The 26,378-nt window shown below is 41.9% G+C and overlaps 1 long non-coding RNA gene across 1 annotated transcript in view; it reads left to right on the top strand.

Annotated features, from left to right (window-relative positions):
- The window catches only part of LOC123602265, a 44,121-nt gene extending 24,866 nt beyond the window's left edge, over positions 1–19,255 (top strand). The window contains exons 2-3 of the long non-coding RNA XR_006714429.1: positions 100–224; positions 18,868–19,255. This is a non-coding gene — a long non-coding RNA (uncharacterized LOC123602265). The remainder of the gene's footprint in view (positions 1–99; positions 225–18,867) is intronic.
- The last annotated feature ends 7,123 nt before the right edge of the window (positions 19,256–26,378 follow it).

The raw sequence follows: 26,378 nt of genomic DNA, 5'->3' as shown, positions 1-26,378 counted from the left end.
CTGCCTAATATCAGAGAGAACAGAAAAATGGAAGGGAGAACATTATTAAAATAAGTAATAGGAAAATTTTCCCCAGAACTGAAGGCTATGAATTTCTAGTTTGACAGGGTCCATTGGGTGCCAAGCACGATGACAGAAAAAGACCCCACTGAGGCATATCGCTGTGAAATTTTAGAACCCTAGAGATGAAGAAAAAAAATCCTAAAAACTTCCCAAGACACAAGGTAGGTTTCTTGTTTTGTTTTTGTTTTTGTTTTTGTTTTTACAAAGGATCAGCAATCAGAATGGCCTCATAATGCTCAATAAAAACATCAGAAGCTGGAAGAAAATAGAGCAAGCTATCAAAATCCTGAGGGAAAATGATCCCAACCTGTAATTCTGTATTCAGTTCAATTATCAATGAAAAGTTGAAGGGAGGTAAAGACATTTTTAGATAACGCAGCATTATTTTTCTTGGAATAAACCAAGCTAGAAGGTGACATGGGATTCAGAGGGTCTAAATCAGGAGAGTGGCGAAGGAAGCTTCTAGGATTCGAGGTGCTGGTCAATGGAAACAACCAGTACAGTGGAAGGAAAAAGCAGTTAGGGAGGTCTGTGAGAAAAAACGGAATGAGTAGAGATGATCTGAATTGCTTGGTTTGAGGAAATGTCAAAGTGCTGTTAGAAGGCCTGAGAAAAATAATTGCTTGGTATCCAGAATACTAAGCAAGTGAAAAAGAAAAAGAGGTAATTATTAACTTCGGGGTAAACAAAAAGTTGTCCAAGAAGAGAAGCATATCTTGGTATACTAGCTCAAGTGAGGAAAAATGATATAATCATAAGGTCAACATTAAGTGTTAACGTAAGCAGGAATTATAACCACCTTGAGCATAAGAGGGGAACAGGTACTGCTTTAGAAAAGCAAACTCCTCCTTCATCAGGCTGGCCAATAGTTGATGGGGAACTCGACAGATGGAGACATAGCATCTAAGTTTGTCCTTTAGAGTTATGAAGGTAAACACCAGAAAAAATATGCAAATGAGTGATCATGGTGGCCTCTGGGGTGAAGAGGAGCTAATTTTCATTAAAGGTGTATTTAGCGAAATTTAACTCCTTAAACTAAGAGCAATCGTTACTTTGAGAAAGATAAAAGTGAAGTTTTGAAGCTTTGCAACTCTTGTATGCACCCCTCCTTCATCAGCCCGTGTGAACAGAATAAAATCTCCACTCGAGGTTAAGACCTGGCTCAGGCTTACCCTTCTCCCTGAGTTTGATGTGAGGAGGTCTGGAGAGGTCGTCTTGCTCACAGACCTCACCCCTGCTGGTGATGGATGTCTACCATGTGGCAATGGTGGGGAAGAGAGAGCAGTGGACTGGGGTTAAAAGATTTGGGTTCAAATTTAGTTTCTGCCGCATGTTAGCCACTTGGCGTTAGAAAAAAACTCATCTCAAATATTCCCTGTGCACCCACAAGACAGCTGTTAGACACTGGGGGTACACATCCCTGTCTTTGGGGAGATTAAGGAAGGGGATAAGTTAGCTTCCTCATGGATAGGGGCTGCTGGCTGGCTCAATCAGTAGAGCACATGACTCGCTCTCTCTCTCTCTCTCTCTCTTTTTAAAATTTCAATCCAAGTTAGTTAACATACAGTGTAATAGTGATTTCAGGAATAGAATTTATTGACTCATCACTTATGTATAACATCCAGTGCTCATTCCAACAAGTGTCTTCCTTAATGCCCATCACTCCCTCTTAGCCCATCCCCCCACCCAACACCCCAACAGCAACCCTCAGTTTATTCTTTATATTTAAGAGTCTCTTATGGTTTGTCTCTCTCTCTGTTTTTTATATTATCTTTGCTTCCCTTCCCTATGTTCATCTGTTTTGCATCTTAAATTCCACATATAAGTGAAATCATATGATATTTGTCTTTCTCTGATTGACTTATTTCACTTAGCATAATATACTCTAGTTCCATCCACATTGTTGCAAATGGCAAGATTTCATTCTTTTTGACTGCTGAGTAATATTCCACTGTGTACATATACCTCATCTTTTTTATCCATTCATCACTTGAGGGGCATATGGGCTCTTTCCATACTTGGACTATTGTCGATAATGCTGCTATAAACATTGGGGTGCATGTGCCCCTTTGAATCAGCACTCCTGTATCCTTTGAGTAAATACCTAGTAATGCAATTTCTGGGTCATAGGGTAGTTCTATTTTTAATTTTTTGAGGAAACTCCATACTGTTTTCCAGAGTGGCTGCACCAGCTTGCATTCCCACCAGCAGTGCAAAAAGGGTTCCCCTTTCTCTGCATCCTTGCCAACATCTGTTGTTGCCAGAGTTATTAATTTTAGCATGCTGACAGGTGTGAGGTGGTATCTCCTTGTGATTTTGATTTGTATTTCCCTGATGATGAGTGATGTTGAGCATTTTTTCATGTGTCTGTTAGCCATCTGGATGTCTTCTTTGGAGAAGTGTCTGTTCATGCCTTTTGCCCATTTCTTTACTGGATTATTTGTTTTTTGGGTGTTGAGTTTGATATGTTCTTTATAGATTTTGGATACTAACCCATTATCTGATATGTCATTTGCAAATATCTTCTCCCATTCCATCAGTTGCCTTTTAGTTTTGTTGATTGTTTCCTTTGCTGTGCAGAAGCTTTTTATCTTGGTGAGGTCCCAATAGTTCAGTTTTGCTTTTGTTCCCTTGCCTCTGGGGACATGTCAAGTAAGAAGTTGCTGCAGCTGAGGTCAAAGAGGTTGTTGCCTGTTTTCTCCTCTAGGATTTTGATTGTTTCCTGTCTTATATTTAGGTCTTTCATACATTTTGAGTTTATTTTTGTATATGGTGTAAGAAAGTGATCCAGGTTCATTCTTCTGCATGTCGCTGTCCAGTTTTCCCAGCACCATTTGAAGACACTGTTTTTTCCATTGGGTATTCTTTCTTGCTTTGTCAAAGATTAGCTGGCCATAGGTTTGTGGGTCCATTTCTGTATTCTCTATTCTGTTCCATTAATCTATGAGAGCACATGACACATAGTTATGTGGGTCATGAGTTCAAGCCCCATGCTGGGCATGGAGCCTCCTTAAAGAAAAAAAGACATATGGGGCACCTGGGTGGCTCAGTCGGTTAAGCATCCAACTTCAGTTCAGGTCATGATCTCAGGGTCCGTGAGTTTGAGCCCCGTGTCGGACTCTGTGCTGTCAGTTCAGAGCCTGCAGTCTGCTTCGGATTCTGTGTCTCCCTCTCTCTCTGCCCCTCCCCTGCTCGTACTCTCTCTCTATCAAAAAATAAATAAATGTTAAAAAAAAGAAAAAATAATAATTTCTTCATAGATAAAATAGGAACTCATTTTTTCACTTACTCAACAACTACTTACTGAACATCTTTGTGCAGGAGACTGGCTCTGAGCTGGGATAAAACACCAGAAGAACCTGGCTGCTGGGGAAGGAGTAGCAGTGACTATGGCTGGGGCTCTGGGTTACCAGACTTGCAGAGCACACGAAGACTGCAGGATAAAGAGGGACCAGAAACACAGCATCTCAGGGCCAAGACCCAGACTCAAAGCCCTTTTACTGGAAGGTGGGGTTACATTAGTGGTAGCTAGCTCCACCCTACATTGTACCATTATATTTTCCTTCTTAGGACTAACTCCAGAGGGCTAGGATTTCAGGGTTTTATAGATGAGATCCTTAAAAAATATCTAGGGGGTACCTGGCTGGCTCAGTTGGTTAAGTGCCTGGCGCTAGATTTTAGCTCAGGTCATGACCTCACAGTTTGTGAGTTTGAGCCCCACATTTGGCTCTGTGCTGACCGTGCAGAGCCTGCATGGGATTCTCTCTCTCTTTCCCTCTCTCTGCCCCTCCCTGCTCTCAATTAAATAAATAAATAAATAAATAAATAAATAAATAAATAAATAATCTAGGCCACTAATTCCTACACTTTTCCAATTCATAAGTCAGTAACATCACCAAACTGATTTGGTGGGCCAACAGAGAGTTACCAACTTCTTACTTGCTAAATGAAGACATGGGAAAGAAACATCCAGGAGAAAAACCCAGCTACCATCTACCATCATTTCACAAAAGAAACGACAGCTTACTATAAAAGGTAGGAAAGACATAATCTCAGAATAAAGGACAGACTTTTACACTTCATGAAGTTAACTTCCTTCATGAAAACATACTATGTTGGCTTTATTTTTCTCGTTTCACCGCAGACCTGCACTGAACCAAGGCCAGCTTCAGGCACCCTTTTACTCACCAATCCCTTTGTGTTATGGGTAAAGAGATCACGGGTCAAGCCTGGATCAGATGTCCGGGATTAAGAGCCAGGACTCAGAGCCCTGTCTCCCACCCTCTTTCTCAGCTTCCATTTGTACTACAAATCCACTCTGGTGGGCAGGAAAGAGTGGAATCACTGACCAGCTCCTGCCCTGATGAAAGGAGACAGAAAAACTTAAGGAGAATGACTTCCCAGTGAGTCTACTGTCCTCTCTCACACCTTCCTGACACCTCCACCCCCCAACTGCCCACTCTCCAGGCCCCCTCTTCGGCATTCCTCTGTGACTCGTGACTCTTGTAGGATTGGACGCATCTGACACTGTTGATGATTCTCTCTCCTTGAACCTCTCCCTCCCCTGGCATTTTGCACCAGTGTCTGTGGGTTCCCCTTCTGCTTCCTAAGTAGCCCTTCCTCCTTCACTCATTCCTCTTTCTGTCTTAGAAATGTAGGTATTCCCTGGCATTCCCTCATTGATCTCATTCATTACCACTTACATGCGGACAGTTCCCAAACTTTTACTAACCCCAGTGCTGTCCTTTCTTCCGAGCTTCAGACTCATGCTGTTAATGGATATGTTGATATCCACCTGTAACTCTGGAAGTCACCCAAAATAACATGTTGTAGTCAGAAAGCTTCCTTTTCCTTCTAAATCTGCTCCTCCTTCCCTTTTTCCCTGCCTCAGCTACAGCTATCACCCTCCACTCTACCTCCAAAGGTAGACATTTTGGAGTCAAACTTGACACCTCTTCCTTCCTTCCTGCCACTTTTGGATCTGGCACACATCCAACCTATCCTTTCTTAGAAGTGTCTTGGGGCACCTGGGTAGCTCAGTTGGTTGGGCGTCTGACTTCGGCTCAGGTCACGATCTCATGGTCCATGAGTTCGAGCCCCACGTTGGCCTCTGTGCTGACAGCTCAGAGCCTGGAGGCTGCTTCAGGTTCTGTGTCTCCCTGTCTCTCTGACCCTCCCCCGCTCATGCTCTCTCTCTCTCTCTCTCAAAAATAAATGTTTAAAAAAAATTAAAAAGAACTGTCCTTCTAATCTTAAATGTCTTTAAGCCCATCCTCACTGCCTGACAGTGTCATTTCTTTCCTTTGCTAGTGCAACTAGTGCAGCATTTCCCTAATTGGCTGCCACACCAGCACTCACCCACCTCTTTTGTGCCCACCTGCTCTATTATCTAAAATACAAACCTAAGCATGCTGCTGTCTTTCTTATGAAACCTCTATTAGAATCAAAAAATTTTTTAAAAAGGAGAATTTTAAAAAGTATAATCCTCAATGCTGATGAGGATGCTGTGAAACCGGCAATCTCATTTATTGCTAATAGAAATGCAATTTGTCGAATCATTTTAGAATGCAATTTAAGGATACATCATAAAAGCTTAAACATATTCAGTCTTTGACTAGTAATTCTACTTCTGAGAAGCTGAGGAAATAACCCCATCTATGAAAAAGCTTCATGAACAAAGATATTTATTACATCATTATTTATATGGAGAGAAACTGGAAAGAGCCTAACTATATTACAATAAAAGTAATCTATGATACTGGATGGCCTATTATACAGCTATTAAAAATGACATTTACTCATAGAAAAAAGACAAAATAAAATACACTAAAATGTCTGTAATGATTATTTCTAACTGGTGGGATTATGGATGACTTTAATTTTCTTTTTTTATAATTTTCTATATTTTCCAAAGTTTCTACCATAAATAACTATTATAATTAGGTAAGAAAATTTAGTTTTAAATACTGCTTAGAGTAAGTTTATGGTAACTGAAAAAAAGAGCAGCATATCAAATTGTACATAAAACACGATCTCACTACAACCACAAATGAGAGTATAAGGAAATACAGCAAACCATTCATACTGATTGCCCCGTGGTGATAGCACTGTAGGGAATTTTTTGTTGATTTCACCTTCCTGCTTTTCCAACTACAGTGGAAGAAGAGTAGACACACACACACACACACACACACACACACACACACACCCCATTGCCTGCAGGATTTAACCCACATACCTTACTATGGCCTAATTGCCACAGGGACCCTGGATGACATTTAAAAAAAATTGAGCTATCATTCGCATACCATAAAATTCACCTTTTAATTTGTACACCTCAGTGGTTTTTAGTATATTCACCAAGTTGTACGACCTAATTCCAGAACATTTTTATCAACCCCAAAAGAAAGCCTGTACCAATTAGCAGTCACTCCCCATTCCCCCCTTTTCCCATCATTAATCTACTTTGGGTTTCTGTTAATTTGCCTATTCTGGACATTTCGTACAAATAGAAGCATACAGGATGTGGTCTTTTGCATCTGGTTCTTTCATTTAGCATAATGCTTCGGAGTTCACCTGTGTTTTAGCCCTTATCAATACTTCATTCCTCTTAATTGCCAAATAACATTCCATTGTATGGATATACCACATTTTGTTTATTCATTTATCAATTAATGGGCATTTTAGTTGGTCTCACTTTTTGGCTATCGTAATTCTTGCTGCTGTGAACATTCATGTACAGGTATTTTTTTTTTTTAATTTTTTTTCAACATTTATTTATTTTTGAGACAGAGAAAGATAGAGCATGAACGGGGGAGGGGCAGAGAGAGAGGGAGACACAGAATCGGAAACAGGCTCCAGGCTCTGAGCCATCAGCCCAGAGCCTGACGCGGGGCTCGAACTCACTGACCGCGAGATCGTGACCTGGCTGAAGTCGGACGCTTAACCGACTGCACCACCCAGGCGCCCCTCATGTACAGGTATTTGTGTGATTATGTTTTCAGTTCTCTTGGGTATATATATAGGAGTGGAATTGATGGGTCATGTGGTAGGTCTATGTTTAACTTTTTGAGGGACTGTTTTCAAAGCAGCTACCCTATTTTACATTCCTACCAGCACTGTATGAGGGTTTCAATTTCTCCACATCCCCACCGACACTTGATAATGTCTGTCTTTGTTATTGTAGCCATTTTAGTGGGCATAAAGTGGCATCTCATTGTGGTTTTGATTTGTATTTCCGTAATGAGTAGTGATATGAAATTTTTCGTGTACTTAATTGGTCATTTCTTTGGGGAAATATCTATTTAAGTCTTTTGCCCATTTTAAAATGTAAGGTTGTTTGTCTTTTCACTGTTGAGTTGTAACTGATCTTTGTATATTCCAGTCTCTTATCAGATGTATAATTTGCAAATATTTTCTCCCATTCTGTGGGTTGTCTTTTTAGTTTGATGGTCTCCTTTAAAACACAAAAGTTTAAAAGTTTTTTTTAATGTTTATTTATTTTTGAGAGAGAGAGCGTGAGTGGGGGGACTGAGAGAGAGGGAGACATAGAATCTGAAGCAGGCTCCAGGCCCGTCAGCATAGAGCCCGAAGCAGGGCTCAAACTCACAAACTGCGACATCATGACCTAAGCCGAAGTCGGAGGCTTACCTGGCTGAGCCACCCAGGTGCCCCAAAACACAAAAGTTTAAATTTGAAGTTCAATTTATCTATCTTTTCTTTTGTGATTTTGGTGTCACAGCTAATAAACAAACCATTGCCTGATCCAAGATGATGAAGATGTGCACCTAGGTTTTCTTCTTTTTTTTTAAAATTTATTTATTTATTTTGAGGTGGGGGGGGGCAGAGAGAGAGCAAGGGATGGGCAGAGAGAAAGAGAATCCCAAGCAGGCTCCATGCTGTCAGCTCGGAGCCCACCACGGGGCTCAATGCCCCTAAACACAAGATCAAGACCTGAGCCAAAACCAAGAGTCAGACACTTAACTGACTGAGACACTTAACTGACTGAGACATCCAGGCGCCCTGCACCTGGGTTTTCTTCTAAGAGTTTTCGTTTTAATGCTTGCATTCAGGTCTTTGATCCATGTTGAATTTCCTTTCGTATGTGGTGTGAGGTGGGAGTCTAACTTCATTCATTTCCATGTGGATGTCCGGTTGTCCCTGCACCATTTGTTAAAAAGACTATTCTTTCTTGGGAGATGGAGCCCTGCAGAGCCTGCTTGGGATTCTCTCTCTCCCTCTCTCTCGGCCCCTCCCTTGCTCTTGCGTGCACATGCTTATGTGTGCTCTCGCTCACTCTCTCAAAAACAAATAAGTACATTTTTAAAAATTAAAAAAAATACTATTCTTTCTCCACTGAGTTAGTTAGCATGCTGGTTGCAACCAGCTGACCTTAAATATCAGGGCCGGATGACATTTTAGCTTATCTGCTAGTCTTCATCAGACTTCTGTTTGCTAAGTTTTTCTCATCCTTGATACCTGTGGACAGGCTGGTCCTTCACCTAACATCCACTTGTGTTGGTAGCTGACCATCTTCATTCTCCAGATATTATCTGTACCCACAGCCTTCCCTTCTCCCCCCAAGGCAGTCAGCTTCTGTGTCCCTGGAGCATTTTGCTCATACCTCTCTCTATCATTGCTCTATTCACGTTGTATTAACGTGATTTATTCATGAATTCACCTGGATATACTTTGAGATTTCTGAGAGCTGCACCCATGTCTTAATTCTCTTTGAAGCATGCAGCACGGCACCTGGCACTTAACAGGTATTTCATGAATGTCAGTTGAGTGACCATTGACTGAAATTTCTGAAAATAAGCACTATGCTGAGGACTTTAATGGGAAGAGAAAGGAGCAAATTATTGGATCAATGCCTCTCACCCTCTCCCCTTCAATTCCAGAGACTAGTATTTGTTCATTCATTCATTTGTTCAACAAGTTTTTATTAAGTACCTGTTCTGTGCTAGGCATTGAGCTAGGAGCTCAATGTGATAATGTGGTGAACGCAAGCAGATGTGGTCCCTACCCTTAGTGGTGTGTACAGGGTAGTGCGTAAATCAACATTAATAAAATAATGATATAAACACAAAAAATGCAAGCACCTGTCATCAGACCATCTCTTGTGCTCTCTACCTACCTCCTGCTCATGTGTTCATTGGTAATTTGACCACCAGGCTCACTGACTTTCTCTGTACCTCCACTCGTGCCATTGTCTGTGGTGACTCTAAGACCCATGTAGATGACCATCTGTTACCCTGCCTCTTGTTTCTTGATGCTTCAATACCATCATCCTCTCCTCCTCCGCACCTCAGCCATAGTCACACACAGACCTTGCCACAAGTACAGAACCTCTAAACTTTCCATTCCAACCATCCCATTCAGATCATCACCATGGACCTTCCCAGCTCAGTGATCCTAGGACTACCGTTCCAACGATTCTCCCACCTATTGAGGTCTTCAATCCCCTGGCCCTCTACCATATTTTCCTGTCCTTCACCACATAGGTCCTCCTTTCCTCCTCACCCAACCTAGACTCTATGGCCTAGAATTGTGATTGTTCCATAACGCCCATGCTCCCTGTGTCCACCTACCTAAACACCAACCCTGGTTAAACCCTGTGGAGCACCTCTTTGGTACTTGCCCCTGGTCACAGGAACATGGCTGGAGAAAACAGTAGCAACTGCACAGACAGGTCTTGGTTTACACTGAAGTCCTCAAATAAGTGGACTGCCTCAGCACTGCCCAGCGGTCCTACTACCGTCCCCAGTCAGTCTGCCACCCTCCAAGATGGCTATTTGTACCTTCTCCTCTTTTCTCCAGCCTCACTGCCCTTCTCCTGCCTAGTTCTCAGCTGATGATCTCATCTTCCTATTCACTGAGAAAACAGAGGCCATCAGAATGCTCATTATCCACCACTAAACTGACCAGCCTCCAGCATCAATATGTATGTGCTGTGCCCTCTCCTGTCGCAGATTACAAATTGTCCCCGTGCATGTGGAGCGCCAAGCTCTCCACCTGGACCCTGGACCCCATTCTTCCTCATTTATTGGAGGACTGGTTGCAGTGATCTCTCTCTTGTGAATCACCAATGTCATCCTTCCTACTGGAACATTCCTTTTAGCACACAACTATATTGCAATGCTTCCCATCTTAAAACAGAGTAAAAACCCAAACAGAAACACCCTCCAGAATGCTCATGTGTTTCCCCGCTCCTTGTTGTAGCAAAATTCCCCAAAAGACTTGTCTAAATGTCCTCCAACCTCATGTAGTACCTTCCCAATTTGCTCTCTCCATTCTAGCCACATTGGCTTTCTGCTGTTCTTTGGACTTACTAAGTTCATTCCTGCCCCAGGACTTTTGTCCTTCCTGTTCCTTTTGTCTGAACTCGTCTTTCCATTCACCTCTTCATGGTTTGTTCCCTCATTTCACTGAAGCCTCATTTTAAGTGTCATCTGTTCAGAAAGTGTCATCTTCTCCACTGCCCTTATCTGGAGTGATTACCTCTGCTCCTGCCACCACACTAATCCTTACCCAGCCTTCTCTTCCTCACAGCACTTATCCCTGCCTGATGTTCTAGTAGGTGTGTATGTGTTTGTTTGCTTATTGCCTCTTGTTCTGTTAGAGTGGAAGCTCCCTTGGGACTTCTTTGTTCACCATTATATTCCTCACCTCCAGAATACTGCCTGGCACATAGTAGACACTCAATGACTATGAATTAATAAATAGATGGATGGCTGAACATGATTCTGTGAGGATGTACAAGGGAAGGATTTACCCAGTCAGGAAAGGTAGAGAAAGCTTCCTCGACGATGTACGATATGGGCACAAAAAGAGAGGGCTAACCAAGCGAGCTAGGGAGCGACAAATATTCCAGACATCAGGAGTGTGCCAAGGTCCCGGGGCTGGAAGGAGTGCAGCAAATCCAAGCTGAGAGAAGGCCTGCATGGGGCACAGGGAATGAGAGGGAGACGGTATGAGGTGGGCAAGAGCCAGGCCCTGCCATTCTTCCTACAAAAATGCCATGAAGGGCCTGGAGGCCTGGGGTATGCTCTGGCTTCTGTCCTAACAGCAGTGGGAGGCCTTGGATGAAAGGCACAATGTGATTAGATTTGCATTTGAAAAGCTCCCCCTGATGCACTTATTATTGCTAATAATGATGATATGATGATGATGATAAATGCTTGCATCTGGATAGTGAAAGGTCTTTTCAAAGTATTTTCACACTCTCCACCCGAGCCTCGGCCTCTTGAATCCACCAGCAAAGCTGCTGAACCTGAGGATGTAGTGTTCTACTGTTACAGGGATCAGGTTTTCTGAATCCCAAATCAGGGCCCATGGTCTGAGAAAGGACATTCTACCCCCACCCCTCCTTATTTTTTTTTTAAGTATATAAAAGCTATACATTCCAATCACATTTAATGACACACTTAACAAACTGTCTCCATTAAAAAAATGCCCAGATATTGAGACTGTTCCAGAAAGTTAGGGGGAAGTTACTACCGTAAGCAGCCTCGCATTGTCACCAAGACATAGTCACACTTTTAAAGTGATATGTGTCCTAACATTGTTGGGCTATAAATTCAATATATTAGGACAACGATTTAAAAGCCAACCAAAGTTCTTCTCCCTCCTCCCCTCAGTAAAAGGGCAGTCGCTCCTGTGAGTTTGGAGGTCCTGTTCTGATTTTGGGGGGGGGGTGGGCAGGAGAGTGGAGAGAATGCTGAGGCCTTGACCTTTTGGGAGCTGGGGGCTCAGGGGGTCATGAGCACAGTGTCCCTTCAGGGAGATAACCCAGCTAACATATGCTGCTGTTACTGTTGTGTATTTTGAGTGATGGTGAACCTGCTGAGTTTATGAATGGGAAACAAACTCCAGGGAAGGCGGGAGAGGATGGTGGGTAGGAACAGAGGCAGATGAGGGTAGACAAAGATTCTCTGATTCTAGAAATAAATGTGCCTGTATACACACAAATACACGGGAAGATGCTAAAATCAAGTCTTCCCCTGAGTCTGTTTGGGAGATGGGCAAAGGGACTCAGTGTGATCTTACAAATGGAATGATGGGCCTTAAGATGTCTTTCTAGAAGTCTCCTGGAGGAAACCAAGAGAAAAGGGTGACTTTCTGGGCGATGACTGTGGAGAATGGTCACAAAAGAGAGGCGTGGTGAGCCCTAGGGACCAGGGAATTTATGGCAATCAGCCATCAGAACTAGAACGTGAATGAGTCACGTTCTTTCCTTCTGCTATTAGTAACTGGCATCACGTGGCTGGGAAATAAAAGGCCGAGATGTGATTTTATAACTGCTTTCAAGTAGGGAGAAGGTTTTCCTTTGGAAGATGGTCATGAGCTGTTTTCAGCCCTTAGGAGGGGAAACCAGCTTATTCCCATGCTGGGTGTAGATTTCAAGAGCTTTTCAGTTTAAGAACCGCCAGACCCTGAGGCTGGCTCTGGATGAAGACTCAGGAAGTCCCCAGAGGGTCCTGAGGTCTCAGCATGAGGCTTTAGAGTTGGGGGTTCCATGGGGGTGTGCTGTCTTGTTCCCCAAAGCCTCCTTCTCCAGGTGTGGGGCAGTGGTATGTGGGCTCCATCAGCACCTGCCCACAGCCCTCCACACTCTGGAACGATCCTCAGATGGTGAACCTGACCACATCCTGGGAAGGCCAGTCTCCTCACCTCTTGGGGAGGATGGTTGGGTTCACCATCTGAATCATGAATGCAAGAGGCCCGTGTCCTTTCCAATGCCATCTGACGTGAGAAGTATGACAGAAGGGAAGTCAAAGTGGAAAGAGACAGTAGTCTTAACCAATTGTTGTTAACATATTTTACAAAAACACATGATCATGTAAACTCATTACCAGGCCCCTCTAAGGGCGTTGCAAGGGGCTCATGCAAGTGTGTGTGTATGTGTGTGTGTGTGTGTGGGGGGGGTGGGTAAACCCCTGAAGTTTCATTACCTTCAAGGCAAATCCATCTTCGATGCCCAGCACTGTACATTCATGACTTTATTGAACCTTTACAATATTCCTGTGAGATAAATACTGTTCTGTCTCCATTTCCCAGGAGACTGAGACTTGGGGAAGTTAGGAACTTGTCACACAACTGGGGTGAGTGAACAGGGGTTTGAGCCCATTGATCTAACTCAAGGGTTAGCATTTATTTCTTTTTCTTTTAAAAAGAATTTTTTTAATGTTTATTTTTGAGAAGCAGAGAGACAGTACGAGTGGTGAAGGGCAGGGAGAGAGAGGGAGACACAGAATCCGAAGCAGTTTCCAGGCTCTGAGTTGTCAGCACAGGGCCCGATGTGGGGCTCGAACCCACGAACCGTGAGATCATGATCCGAGCTGAAGTCGGAAGCTCAACCGACTGAGCCACCCAGGCGCCCCAGGAGTTAGCATTTCTTTTTTTTTCTTTTAATTTTTTTTAAGGTTGATTCGTTTTTCAGAGATAGAGACAGAGCGTGAGCGGGGGAGGGGCAGAGAGAGAGGGAGACACAGAACCTGAAACAGGCTCCAGGCTCTGAGCTGTCAGCACAGAGCCTGACCCGAACCCACAGTCCATGAGATCATGACCTGAGGCGAAGTCAGAAGCTTAACCGACTGAGCCACCCTGGCACCCCAAGAAAACTAATTTTTTTTTTTAATTTTTTTTTTCAATGTTTATTTATTTTTGGGACAGAGAGAGACAGAGCATGAACGGGGTAGGGGCAGAGAGAGAGGGAGACACAGAATCGGAAACAGGCTCCAGGCTCTGAGCCATCAGCCCAGAGCCTGACGCGGGGCTCGAACTCCCGGACCGCGAGATCGTGACCTGGCTGAAGTCAGACGCTTAACCGACTGCGCCACCCAGGCGCCCCAAGAAAACTAATTTTAAAATGATCGTGAGATAGTAGGCACTTTTATCTACACTATCTCATTTAATGTCTTTCTTTAAGTGTGTTTGTTTGTTTTATAAAAAGCACACAAAAAGGCTCCGATGTGGGGGCCGAACTCATGGACGGCGAGATCATGACCTGAGCCAAAGTTGGACGCTTAACCGACTGAGCCACCCAGGTGCCCCAGGAGTTAACATTTCTAACCACTACTCCCCACTGCCTTCTCTTACCCTCCAGGAGCATATATTCCTAGAGAAACCAAGCACATGTATGTAGTGTCCTACCTTCCTTCCAGTCTCTGCTCAAATATAACCTCATCAAAAAGAGTTAACCAGGTGAGGTAGGGAGGGACAAGCATTCCAGACAAGAGGAGTGTGCAAAGGTCCTGGGGCTCGAAGGAATGTGGCGAACTGGGGAAGCCTGCCTAGGGGCACAGGGAATGAGAGGGAGTTAGTATGAGGTGGGCCTGCCATTCCTTTTTACAAGGAATGGTCACCCATCCTCAACCCTGTTCTAATTTCCTCCAGTGCGCTTTTGATCAACTGACATACTCTATACTTAATTTCTATCAACTTCCTTCTTGCTAGAATGTGAATTTCATGAAGGCAGGGACCTCATCTGTTTTATTCATTGCTGTATGCCCAGTGCCTAGGATGTTGTCTGGCATTTCAGGTGGGCATTTGATATATATTTATTGAATTAACCAACTACACAATTAAATAGTTACAGTACCAGCCTGTTCTTCATAAATGGCTGGAGCATGTTACAGCCAACAGGTGTTATAGTGGTTAGAAGACCGAAAACATTTCAAACGAGGAGATTATCAGACAGGGTTTCCAAAAGGAGGTTGGCCCGTGAAGGATGGCTAAGCTAATATATATATTTAGGAGGCAATGGCGGGGGAAGGGATAGGATTGGGTAGCGGTCCAGCAAGCTGCTTGGCATGCCTCCCAGCCTCTGCCAGGCTCCTTGGATGTGGGCCTCTGTGCTATATTCACACATCATCTAAGTGGGTTGTGAAACACTGGCACTAGCTACCAAGGGATGCTATGGTTTCTCCTTCCTTGGAGATCTTTAAAAATAGGAATAAGCAATCAACTGTCCTAAATTCTTTAGGAAGGGAAGCACTGGCATTGTTGGCTCCTACAGTGTATGAGGTAGTTTAACTTTTTCATCTGATACAAGCATCTCAAGAACTTGTGAGGTTGGTACTATTATTATCCCCATTTTATAGATGAGGAAACCATCTAGGAAGGAAGCTCATACACCAGTTATGAGAGGTGTCTCTGTGACTGCAGAGCCTGTGGGCTCCCCACTACCCCCGAGGCTCTGACGCTCTGTGCTCCAGTCTGTCCTTTTAGGATGTGTGCATCCTGTATTAGAATAGCACAGGGTGCTTCCTAAGGCTGACAGTAACCAGTAGGCGTCTCATAATGGTGGGGGCAAAAGTGACTCCTGTCAGGTGACTGAATTTTATTTGATCTTAGGGCAGGATTTCTTTGAGGCAGGAGGTTGGACCAGACGACCTGTTCTTGCCTCCGCTGCAGTGTTGTTTTAAAACGTTGTAAAGAGGTGGGATGAGTAGCAGCGATAGCTTGCTAGTTCAGGGGACTTCAGATTAAAGCACTCACTGAATTAACGCCGGGTACCCGATGTGGAGGGGTAGTTACATCAGTCCAGTGATGTATTGTTCCAGCCCTGCAGGTAGACAGGGCATAGAGTAGGTATGCAAGAATTTTATAGGGAAGAGGCAGATGGCGGAGAAGGGGAAAGTCAGGACTTGGAAGGCACATGAACTTAACCCTTTGTGCACATCCTTTGAGAAGTGGCCTGGGGCTGTGACATTAGCCTTGGGTTCAAAATTCTCGCTTGGCCATTTACTGAGCTGGGCAGTCTGGGGTGAATCAGATAAGATTTCTCTGCCGGCCAGCATTCTTTGGTTGCATGCAATGGAAACCAACTGTGGCTGCCTTGAGCGGGGGAAGGTCACAGAATGGGCAGAAAAGCCCCAGCCTCTCGCCTCAGGAAGGGCTGAGGGATGAACTCTTCAGAGTGGTGTTCAGGGCTTTTCATCACTGGGTTGAGAATTCCTCTGTGCAGGGTGAGGGCTGCAGGAGAGGTCTGGGTCCCACACCACCCTCTGGGCAGGAGGGCAGGATGCTTTGACTGTCGGTTTCATCATTACAGTATCCAGTGATGGGGGGAGCGTTCCCTGATGCAGAATCAGGGCGGAAACATTACCTTCCCTGCAGAGGTTTCTTGTAAGGATTTGCGTTAATATATCTAAACTGGTTTGCACAAACAACTTCCAGGAAACTGTAGTTATTTCCATAATATGGCCAAATCTTTGTTATCCCTTTTGCAGACTGTCCATGGTGACTTTTATTTATTGATTTGTTTGTTTGTTTGTTTATTTAGTTATTTATTTATGAACTCCAGTGTGCACCTTTAGAAAAGGAAGAACATATCCCTCTATAACTAAAATAATATCACAGTTAACACAATTAATAACGATTCTTTTATATCACCTAATATGTCCATATTGAGATTTCTTTGCGGACTGTTAAATCTAGCCCGATGGCTGCCTTGCACAGTCTCTCTCTGTGGGCTCAGGGAGATAAGCTCATTGTAATATTCGCCTAAGCCAACCAGAATTGGAAAGGTACATCTGTTACAGGAAAAAAAAAAATCATGGACTGTATTTCAAGTCTAAATAGAGTTGATCTGGGATTTCCCTCTGTTTTGGTGTTATTCGGGTCACCACTCCCCCTCATTAGTATCGACTGTATTTAACACTGCCACAGTTAATGAAAGCTTTAGCAGTTAAGCACGTACACGAAATCCCCTATTCCTCCAGGGTGCGTGTCCAAGTCTTCCAGTGCAATTCAACAAACATTTATTGAGTGCCTACTATATGCAAAAAGAATTCTCCTTATAACCAGCCTCATGGGCCAAACTTCATTTTTTTTTCCCCCAGCAAATTTTATACATCAGGACAGATTTGGCTGTCTAAAGTGGGAGAGAAGGAGCAGTCACACTACAGAATTACTTATCTATGAATTTTAAGATCTACTAAAAGGAATCCTCCTGGTTCCTTTGGGGACAAACATTTCATAATAGAAATGTTTAAAAATCATTTTTAAAAAGATTTTTTTTTTAAAAGGTTAGCCTGTTCGTTTCTTCTCGCCTAGTGACACTTTTCCTACCAAAGACAAGGGCAAAGAGATCTGCAAAGGAGTGTCTTCTGCAGAATCTAGGAAACCACAGCCTTTGGGGCTTTATTGTAGCAGGGAAAGACAGCAATTCTCAACCTGGAGTCTTCCCCAAAGGCTGCTGTTTCCAGTTCCTTGAGTCAGAAATCACTGTCTCCAAGACAGCAAAAAGAAAAAGAGAAGTTGTGAGGCAGGGTTAAAAAGGTACAAAATGTAGTGTTTTATAAGACCGGATGTGAGCAGTAATGTGGGGAAATGGCCCTCTTCGACTCTGCTGGCGGGAGCGTAAATAGATACAACCTTAATGGAGGGCAATTTGGAAATACTATCAAAAGCCCTAAAAATTATTGTGCTCTTGGAATTGATCCCACGGAAATAGATAGGGCCATACTCAAAGATTTATCTATTGGAGTAGTCATTGCAACATTGTTTATAATAGTGGAAAATTGGAAATAACCTAAATGTCCAACCATAGGGGACTGCCTTGGGTTGGCTCAGTAACTTACGGGGCATCCTTCCATGATGGAATATTATTTGGGCATTTGAAATGATGGGGCTCTCAGGGTCCATGGTTCAGGGAATCTCTGTAATTAAATGCCAAATCATGCATGTGTATGTGTATGCAGGCATGTTCTGGTGGAAGGGCAGGATTCTATGGATTTTCAAATTGATACATGACCCAAGAGAGTAACAAATCACCATTGTGGGAAACACTTCAAGCAGAAGGATGTTGACAACAAATTATTACATCATAGAGTGAAGGGTGGGTTAAAAGCACATATAATATAATCTTATTTTTGTAAAACATGTGTATGCACGTATGTGTAGGAAAAAGATGAAAAAATTATCCACCAAAATGATAATCATGGTTATCTCAGAACAGTGAGATTATAGGTAATACTTATTTTTTCTTTGTTGTATTTTCTAAAAGTTACCATTAGCATATATCACTATTACCTTAAAAAAAATTTTTTTTTTGACATATGAGTATCGACCCTGCAACCTTGAACCGCACTGCCTTGTCCCAACTGGCCAGCTGAAGTGTGTGTGTGTGTGTGGGGGGGAGGGGGGTCTCTGGCGAGTTTCTTAACTTCTCTAGGCTTTAATTTCCTCATCTGTAAGGTAGGGATGGTCATAGTTCATATTAATATATGCCAGGGCCTGGCACAAGGTAGGTGCTCAGTGAAGATTGGCTATTGTTAGCAAAACAGAAGTGAGGCAGGGTGGTATGTACATGAGCTTTGGAGACACACAGGCTTGGGTTTGAACCCAGGTTCGCAACTCCTTAGCTAGTGATCCCCTTGTGTAAGCCTTACTTTTCCCATCTGTAAAATGGACACAAAATACTTATCTTGCTGGGCTAATTTCAGCACTGGAGAAATACACTGTGCCTAATCCATAGTGGTGGCCTGAAAGATGATAGGAAATTTCCAACTAGAGTAGAATTGTATTCTTTGGGAATTGACAGTCAATGTTTAGAGCACTAATCCTTTGGCTTTCTTTCACACCTTAACACAGATCTTCACCTCAAGCTTCAGGCTGTGACACTACAGTGAAGATGCTGGCCTAGCACATGGCTTCCATAGCACATGGCATTCCACCCATCTAGCTAGTATTGCCACTGTGATTAGTAATAAGTGTTACTTGTGGAGTTATTATCATGTACTGGTCCTGGGATGAATCATTCTTTTTCTCTGTTCGTACTTTATCTCCTCTCTCCAGAACTGAGCTGCTGACCACAAGAAAATACTGCATACAAAAGAGGGCTTACTGGAGTTGACTAGAGCTTAGCCACCCTCTACTTTCGAGTGTTTTGGTTGTCTTGAGCCCTACCCCCACCAGTTACCTAATGAAGACATTGCCTTGTGGAGGACCATCATCTCTTCTGAGATTTTAGGGGATTTTGATATTTGCCTGATGTCTAGTATGCGCTTGTCATCGTACGAAGTCATTGTCTTACGGCGTCTTGCAGAGGCCGCGTACTGATTCTTCTCTTGTCTTCATGTTGCACAACCAATCCGTTGGCGATTCTCTTGGCTCTTCTGGGGCGTGCCTGGGTGGCTCAGTCGATCGAGCAATTGAGCATCAGACTTCAGCTGGGGTTATGATCTCGCGGTCCCATGAGTTCGGGATCTCGAGGTCTGTGAGTTCGTCGGGTTCTGTGCTGACAGCTCGGAGCCTGGAGCCTGCTTCGGATTCTGTGTGTCCCTCTCTCTGCCCCTCCCCCACTCGTGCTCTGTTTCCTTCCGTCTCTCAAAAATAAATACATGTTAAAAAAAATTCTGTTGGCTCTTCTTTGAAAATATACCCGGAATCTAACCCCTTCTCCCCACTTCCAAAGGTACCACTTTTGCCCCAGCTGCCATCAACAGGATTTTTAAAACACAGACTTGATTTTTTAGAGCAGTTTTTGATTCACAGCAAAATTGAGTGGAAGGTTCAGAGAGTTTCCCTATACCTCCTGCCTCTGCCTCCACAGGCTCCCCCATTTATCAACATCCCTCAGCAGAGTGGTATGTTTGTTACAATTAATGAAGCTACATTGACACATCACTGTCACCCCAAATCCACAGTTTACATTAGGGTTCACTCTTGGTGATTCAAATTCTGTGGGTCTTGACAAGTGTGTAATGACATATATCCCATTAGAGTATCATACAGAATAATTTTACTGCCCTAAAATCCTCTCTGCTCTGCCTATCCATCCCTCCCTCCTACCTCCCCCAGCTCCTGGAAACCATTGATTATTAAAAAAAAAATTTTTTTTTAATTTTAGAGAAAGAGAGGGGGAGAGAGAGAGGAGGGGGGAGAGGGGCAGAAGGAGGGAGAGAGAGAATCCCAAGCAGATTCCACGCTCAGCATGGAACCTGATGGAGGGCTTGATCCCATGACCTGGGATCATGACCTGAGCTGAAATCAAGATTGGGACACTCAACCGACTGAACCACCCAGGTGCCCCAAGCATTGATTGATCATTTTACTGCCTCCATAGTTTTGCCTTTTCCAGAACATCATATAGTTGGAGTCATACAGTATGTTGCCTTTTTAAAGTGGCTTCTTTTACTTAGTGATATACAGCTCAAATTCCTCTGTGTCTTTTCATGGCTTGATAATTTTTTACTGCTAAATAATATCCCATTGTCTGGATGTATCACGATTTATCCCTACTGAAAAGCATCTTGGTTGCTTCCAAGTTTTGGTAATTATGAATAAAGTTGCTCTAAACAGGTTTTTGTATGGACATAAGTTTTCAGTTCCTTTGGGTAAATACCAAGGAGTGTGATTGCTGGATCGTATAGTAAGAGTATGTTTAGTTTGGGGGCACCTGGGTGGCTCAGTTGGTTGAGTGTCTGACTCTTGATTTTGGCTCAGGTCATGATCCCAGGGTGTGGGGTTGAGCCCCATGTCGGACTCCAAGCTGAATGTGAAGCCTGCTTAAGTTTCTCTGTCTCTCTCTCTCTCTCTCCCTCTGCCCCTCTATCCTGCATGCACTCTCTCTCTCTCTCTAAAAAAAAAATAAAAAAAAGAAAAAAGTATGTTTAGTTTTATAAGAAACCGCCAAACTGTCTTCCAAAGTGGCTGTACCACTTTGCACCCCCATCAGTAGTGATGGGGGTTCTTAGCAGTGTTTGATATTGTCAGTATTCTGGATTTTGGCCATTTTAATAGATGAGCAGTGGTATCTCATTATTATAATTTCCCTAATGGCATACGATGTGGAGCACCTTTTCGTGTGCTGATTGCCATCTGTATATCTTCTTTGGGGAGATGTCTGTTAAGGTCTTTGGCCCATTTTTAATCAGGTTGTTTGTTTTCTTATTGTTGAGTTTTAAAAGCTCTTTGTATATTTTGGATAATAGTCTTTATCAGACATGTGTTTTGCAAATATTATATCCCAGACAGTGGCTTCTCTTCACAGTGTCTGTCACAGAGCAGAGGTTTTTAATTTTAATGAAGTCCAGTTTGTCAGTTATTCTTTCATGGATCGTGCCTTTGGTGTTGTATCTAAAAAGCCATCGTTAAACCAAAGATTATCTAGAATTTCTCCCATGTTATCTTCTGGGAATTTTATAGCTTTGTGTTTTCTATTTAGGTCTCTAGTCTTTTTAAAAATATTTTTAAATGTTTTTAATTTATTTTTGAGAGAAAGAGACAGAGCATGAGCAGGGGAGGGGCAGAGAGAGAGGGAGACATGGAATTTGAAGCAGGCTCCAGGCTCTGAGCTGTCAGCACAGAGCCCAACGCGGGGCTCAAACTCACGGACCGTGAGATCATGACCTGAGCTGAAGTCAGACACTTAACCAACTGAGCCACTTAGGCGCCCCTATAATCTCTTTTTTTTTTTTTTTTTTAATGTGCCTTCAGCTACTTTATGAGCCATTTCCAGTTTCTTTTTGAGAGGGGTGTGGGGGTCTGTGTCTAGATTCAATTTTTTGTCATGTGATGTCCTGTTGTTTCAGCACCATTTGTTGAAAAGACTATCTTCTCTCCATTTGTATTGCCTTTTCTTATTTGTCAAAGATCAGTTGACTATATTTATGCAGGTATACTTTTTGGCTCCCTGTTTTGTTCCTCCTATATGTACTTCATATAAAACTTGTACACATTTTGGTAAGATTTACACCTAAGTATTTCATTTTTGAAGAGTACTCATATAAAAAGTATCTTGTTTTAAGTTTCAAATTCTACTTGTTCATTGCTGGTACATAGGAAAGTGATTAATTTAGTATATTAACATCGTATCCTGAAAAGTTGCTGTAATGGATGATAAGTTCCAGGAGTTTTTTGTTGCTGTTGAATATTTCATTCTCTACATAGACAATCATGTCATATGTAAACAAAGAGAGTTTCATTTCTTCCCTCCTAATTTCCTTTTCTTGTCTTATTACATTAGTAAGGACTTCTAGTATGATATTGAAAAGGAATGGCAAGAGGGGACATCCTTGCTTTATTCCGGATCTTACTGGGAAATCTTCCAGTTTCTTACCATTAAGTATGATATTAGCTGTAGGTTTTTTGAAGATATTTTTAATCAAGTTGAGAAGATTCCCCTCTATTCCTGGTTTGCTGAGAGTTTTTATCATGAATGAGTGTTTGATTTTGTCAAATACTTTTCCTTTGTTTACCAATATGATCATGTGACTTTTCTTCTTTATCCTATTGATGTAATGGGTTACATTAATTGATTTTTGATTGTTGAACAAGCTTGTGTACCTGGGATAAATCTCACTTGGTCTTGGTGTATAATTCTTTTTATACATTGTTGGACTAGACTTGCTAATACTGTGTTGAGGACTTTTGCATCTGTGTTCATGAGAGATACTGATCTGTAGTTTTCTTTTCTGTAATGTCTTTGTCTGGTGTTAGTATTGGGGTAAGGCTAGCCTCACAGAATGGGTTTGCTTCTATTTTCTGAAAGAAATTGTACAGAATTAGTATAATTTCTTCCTTAAATGTTTACTAGAATTCACCAGTGAATCCATAGGAGCCTACTTTCTGTTTTGGAGGGTTGTCACTTACTGATGTGATTTCCTTAATATTCATAAGCCTGTTTGTATTGTCTATTTTTTCTTGTGTGAGTTTTGGCAGATTCTTTCAAATAATTAGCCTGTTTCATCTAGGTTATCAAATTTGTGGGCATAGAGTTATTCAGAATATCCTTTGCTTATCTTCTCACTGTCCATGGGATCTGTAGTGATGTCCTCTCTTTCATTTCTGATTTGTATCCTCTCTCTCTTTTTTTACATAGCCTGGCTAGAGACTTATCAGTTTTATTTGTCTTTTCAAAGAACCAGATTTTGTTGATTTCTCTATTGATTTCCTATTTTCAACTGCATTAATTTCTGCTCTAATTATTATTATTTCTTTCTTTCTGTTTACTTGGGATTTCATTTGCTCTTCTTTTTCTAGGTTTTTAAAAAGTGGAAGCTTAGATGATTGATTTTGGATCTTTTCTTTTTTTTCTAATACATGCACTCAATGCTATCAATTTCTCTCTAAGTTCTGTTTTTCCTGCATGCCACAAATTTTAATATGTTGTACTTTAACTTTTATTTAGTTCAAAATTTCTCTCAACAGTTCTTCTTTAGCCTATGTGTTACTTAGAAGTATGTTGTTTAATCTCTAAGTATTTGAGGATTTTCCAGTTATCTTTCCATAATTGATTTCTAGTTTAATTTTACTGTGGTCTCAGAGCAGATACTGTATGATTTCTGTTCTTTTAAATTTGTTAATGTGTGTTTTATGTTCCAGAATGTGGTCTATATCGGTGAATGTTCCGTGTCAACTTGAGAAGAATGTGAATTCTGCTGTTGCTAGATGAAGTAGTCTATAGATGTCAATTATATACAGTTGATTGATGGTGCTGTTGAGTTCAACAGCACTGTTGAGTTCAACAGTAGTGATTTTTAGCCTGTTGGATCTGTCCATTTCTGATAAAGGAGTGTTGAAATCTCCAACCATAATAGTGGATTCATCTATTTCTTTTTGCAGTTCTATCGTTTTTTGCCTCACATATTTTGACACTCTACTGTTAAGTATGTATACACTAAGGACTGATATGTCTTCCTGGAGAATTGACCCTTTTATATAGTGCTCCTCTTTTCCCTGATAACTTTCTTTGCTCTGGAGTCTATTCTGTCTGAAATTAATATAGCTATGTCTGCTTTATTTTGATTAGTGTTAGTATGGTATATCTTTCCCCATCTGTTTATTTTTAATCTATATATGTGTTTATATTAATGTTGGTTTCTTGTAGACAACATATTGTTGAGTCTTATTTTTTGATCCACTCTGACAATCCCTGCCTTTTAATTCATTTATTTAAACCATTGATTTTTTAAACATTTTTAAAAATATTTATTTATTTTTGAGAGAGAGAGAGAGAGATAGAGAGTGAGCACAAGCAGGGGAGGGGCAGAGAGAGAGGGAGACACAGAATCCAAAGCAGTCTCCAGGCTCCGAGCTGCCAGCACAGAGCCCAACACGGGGCTCAAACCCACGAGCCATGAGATTGTGACCTGAGCCAAAGTCAGACGCTCAACTGACTGAGCCACCCAGGTGCCCCTAAACCATTGATGTTTAAAGTGATGATTGACATAGTTGAATTAATCGCTACCATATTTTTTACTGTTTGTTATTTACTATTCTTTTTCTTTGTTCCTATTTTTGTCTTTTACTTTTCTTCCTTTTGTGGTTTTAACTGAGTATATTATATGATTCCATTTTCTCTTCATTCTTAGCATATCAGTTATACTTGTTTTTTTTTACCCCTTTTAGTGGCCTAGAGTTTGCAATATATATTTACAACTAATCCAATTCCACTTTCAAATAACACTGTACCACTTCATTGGTAGTGCAGGTATTTTATAATAACAAAATAGTTCTAATTCCCTCCTCTCATCCCTTGCATCATTGCTGTCATCCCTTTACTTACACATAAGCATGTGAGCACACATACACACCTACACAATTGAAAACATTGTTGCTATTATTATTTTGAGCAAACTGTTGTGTAAGATCAATTAAGATAAGAAAATTAAACATTCTTATTTTTACCTTCACTTGTTCCTTCTCCCATGCTCTTCCTTTATTTTTGTAGGTGTAAGGTGTTTTAAAAAACATTTATTTATTCATTTTTGAGAGAGAGAGAGAGAGAGAGAGAATGAGCAGAGAGGGAAGGGACGGAGAGAAAGGTAGAGAGAGAGAATCCCAAGGAAGCTCCACACTGTCAGCAAGGAGCCCAACAAATGGCCCAACCCATGAACCATGAGATCATGACCTGAGCTGAAACCAAGAGTCAGATACTTAACTGACTGAGCCACTCAGGCACCCTGTAGATATAAATTTTTGACCCATTTTATTTTTCTTTTCTTTAAGAACTTCTTTTAATATTTCTTGCAAGGCAAATGTACTAGCAACAAATATAAACCCCTTTAGTTTTGAAGGATAATTTCATAGGGTACTGAATTCTACGTTGGTGAGGGGTTTTTTTTCTCCCTGTATTTTAAATATTGCATTCTACTCTTTTCTTTTCTTTTTTTTTTTTTTTAATTTTTTTTAACATTCATTTATTTTTGAGAGAGAAAGTGACAGAGCATGAGCAGGGGTAGGGGCAGAGAGAGAGGGAGACACAGAATCCGAAGCAGGCTCCAGGCTCTGAGCTGTCAGCACGGAGCCCGGTGCAGGGCTCGAACTCATGAACCATGAGATCATGACCTGAGCTGAAGTCGGACGCTTAACCGACTGAGCCACTCAGGTGCCCCATTCTACTCTTTTCTTACTTGCATTGCTCTGAAGAGATGTTGGATGTATTTCTTACCTTTGCTTCTCTATAGGTAAGGTGTTTTTTTTTCTTCTAAATTTTTTTCTTTACCTTTGATTGTCTGAATTTTTAAAAGTTTTATTTATTTTGAGAGAGAGAGAGAAAGAGAGAGAGAGAGAGAACAAATGGAGGAGGGGCAGAAAGAGGTGGAGATAGAGGATCCAAAGCAGGCTCTGTGTTGACAGCAGAGAGCCTGATGTGGGGCTTGAACTCCCAAACTGTGAGATCATGACCTTAGCTGAGTCAGATGCTTAACTGACTGAACCAGCCAGATGCTCCAATTTTCTGCATTTAGTATAACATGCTGTAAGTACAGCGTTTTGGTTTTGTTTTGGGGTGGGTTTTTTTGGGGGGGCATTTATCCTTCTTGATGCCTTCTGAGCTTCCTGGATCTGTGGTTTGGTTTCTGATATTAATTTGAGGAAATTCTCATTCATTATTGCTTCAAATATTTCTCCTTTTTCCTTTCTCTCTTGTTTTTCTCCTTCTGCTATTCCCATTACATGTATGTTATATTTTTTGTAGTTGTCACACAATTCTTGGATATTCTGTCCTGTTTTTTTTTCCCAGTCTTTTTTCCTTATTTTTTTAAATGTTTATTTATTTTTGAGAGAGAGAGAGAGAGAGCGAGAGAGAAACAGAGCACAAGCAGGGGAGGGACAGAAAGAGGGAGACACAGAATTCAAGCAGGCTCCAGGCTGTGAGCTGTCAGTGCAGAGCCCAACATGGGGCTCAAACCCATGAACTGTGAGATCATGACCTGAGCCCAAAGTTGGATGCTCAACCCACTGAGTCACCCTGGCGCCGCCCCCCCCAGTCTTTTTTTTCCTTTTTTATTTTTTTAAATATATTTTTTGAAATGTTTATTTAGTTATTTTGAGAGAGAGAGCGAGCAGGGGAGGGACAGAGA

Source organism: Leopardus geoffroyi, chromosome D1 (assembly GCF_018350155.1).
Source record: "Leopardus geoffroyi isolate Oge1 chromosome D1, O.geoffroyi_Oge1_pat1.0, whole genome shotgun sequence".
NCBI classification, from domain to species: domain Eukaryota; kingdom Metazoa; phylum Chordata; class Mammalia; order Carnivora; family Felidae; genus Leopardus; species Leopardus geoffroyi.
Note: the sequence above shows the minus strand (reverse complement) of the source record. Positions and strands in the feature narration are given on the sequence as shown.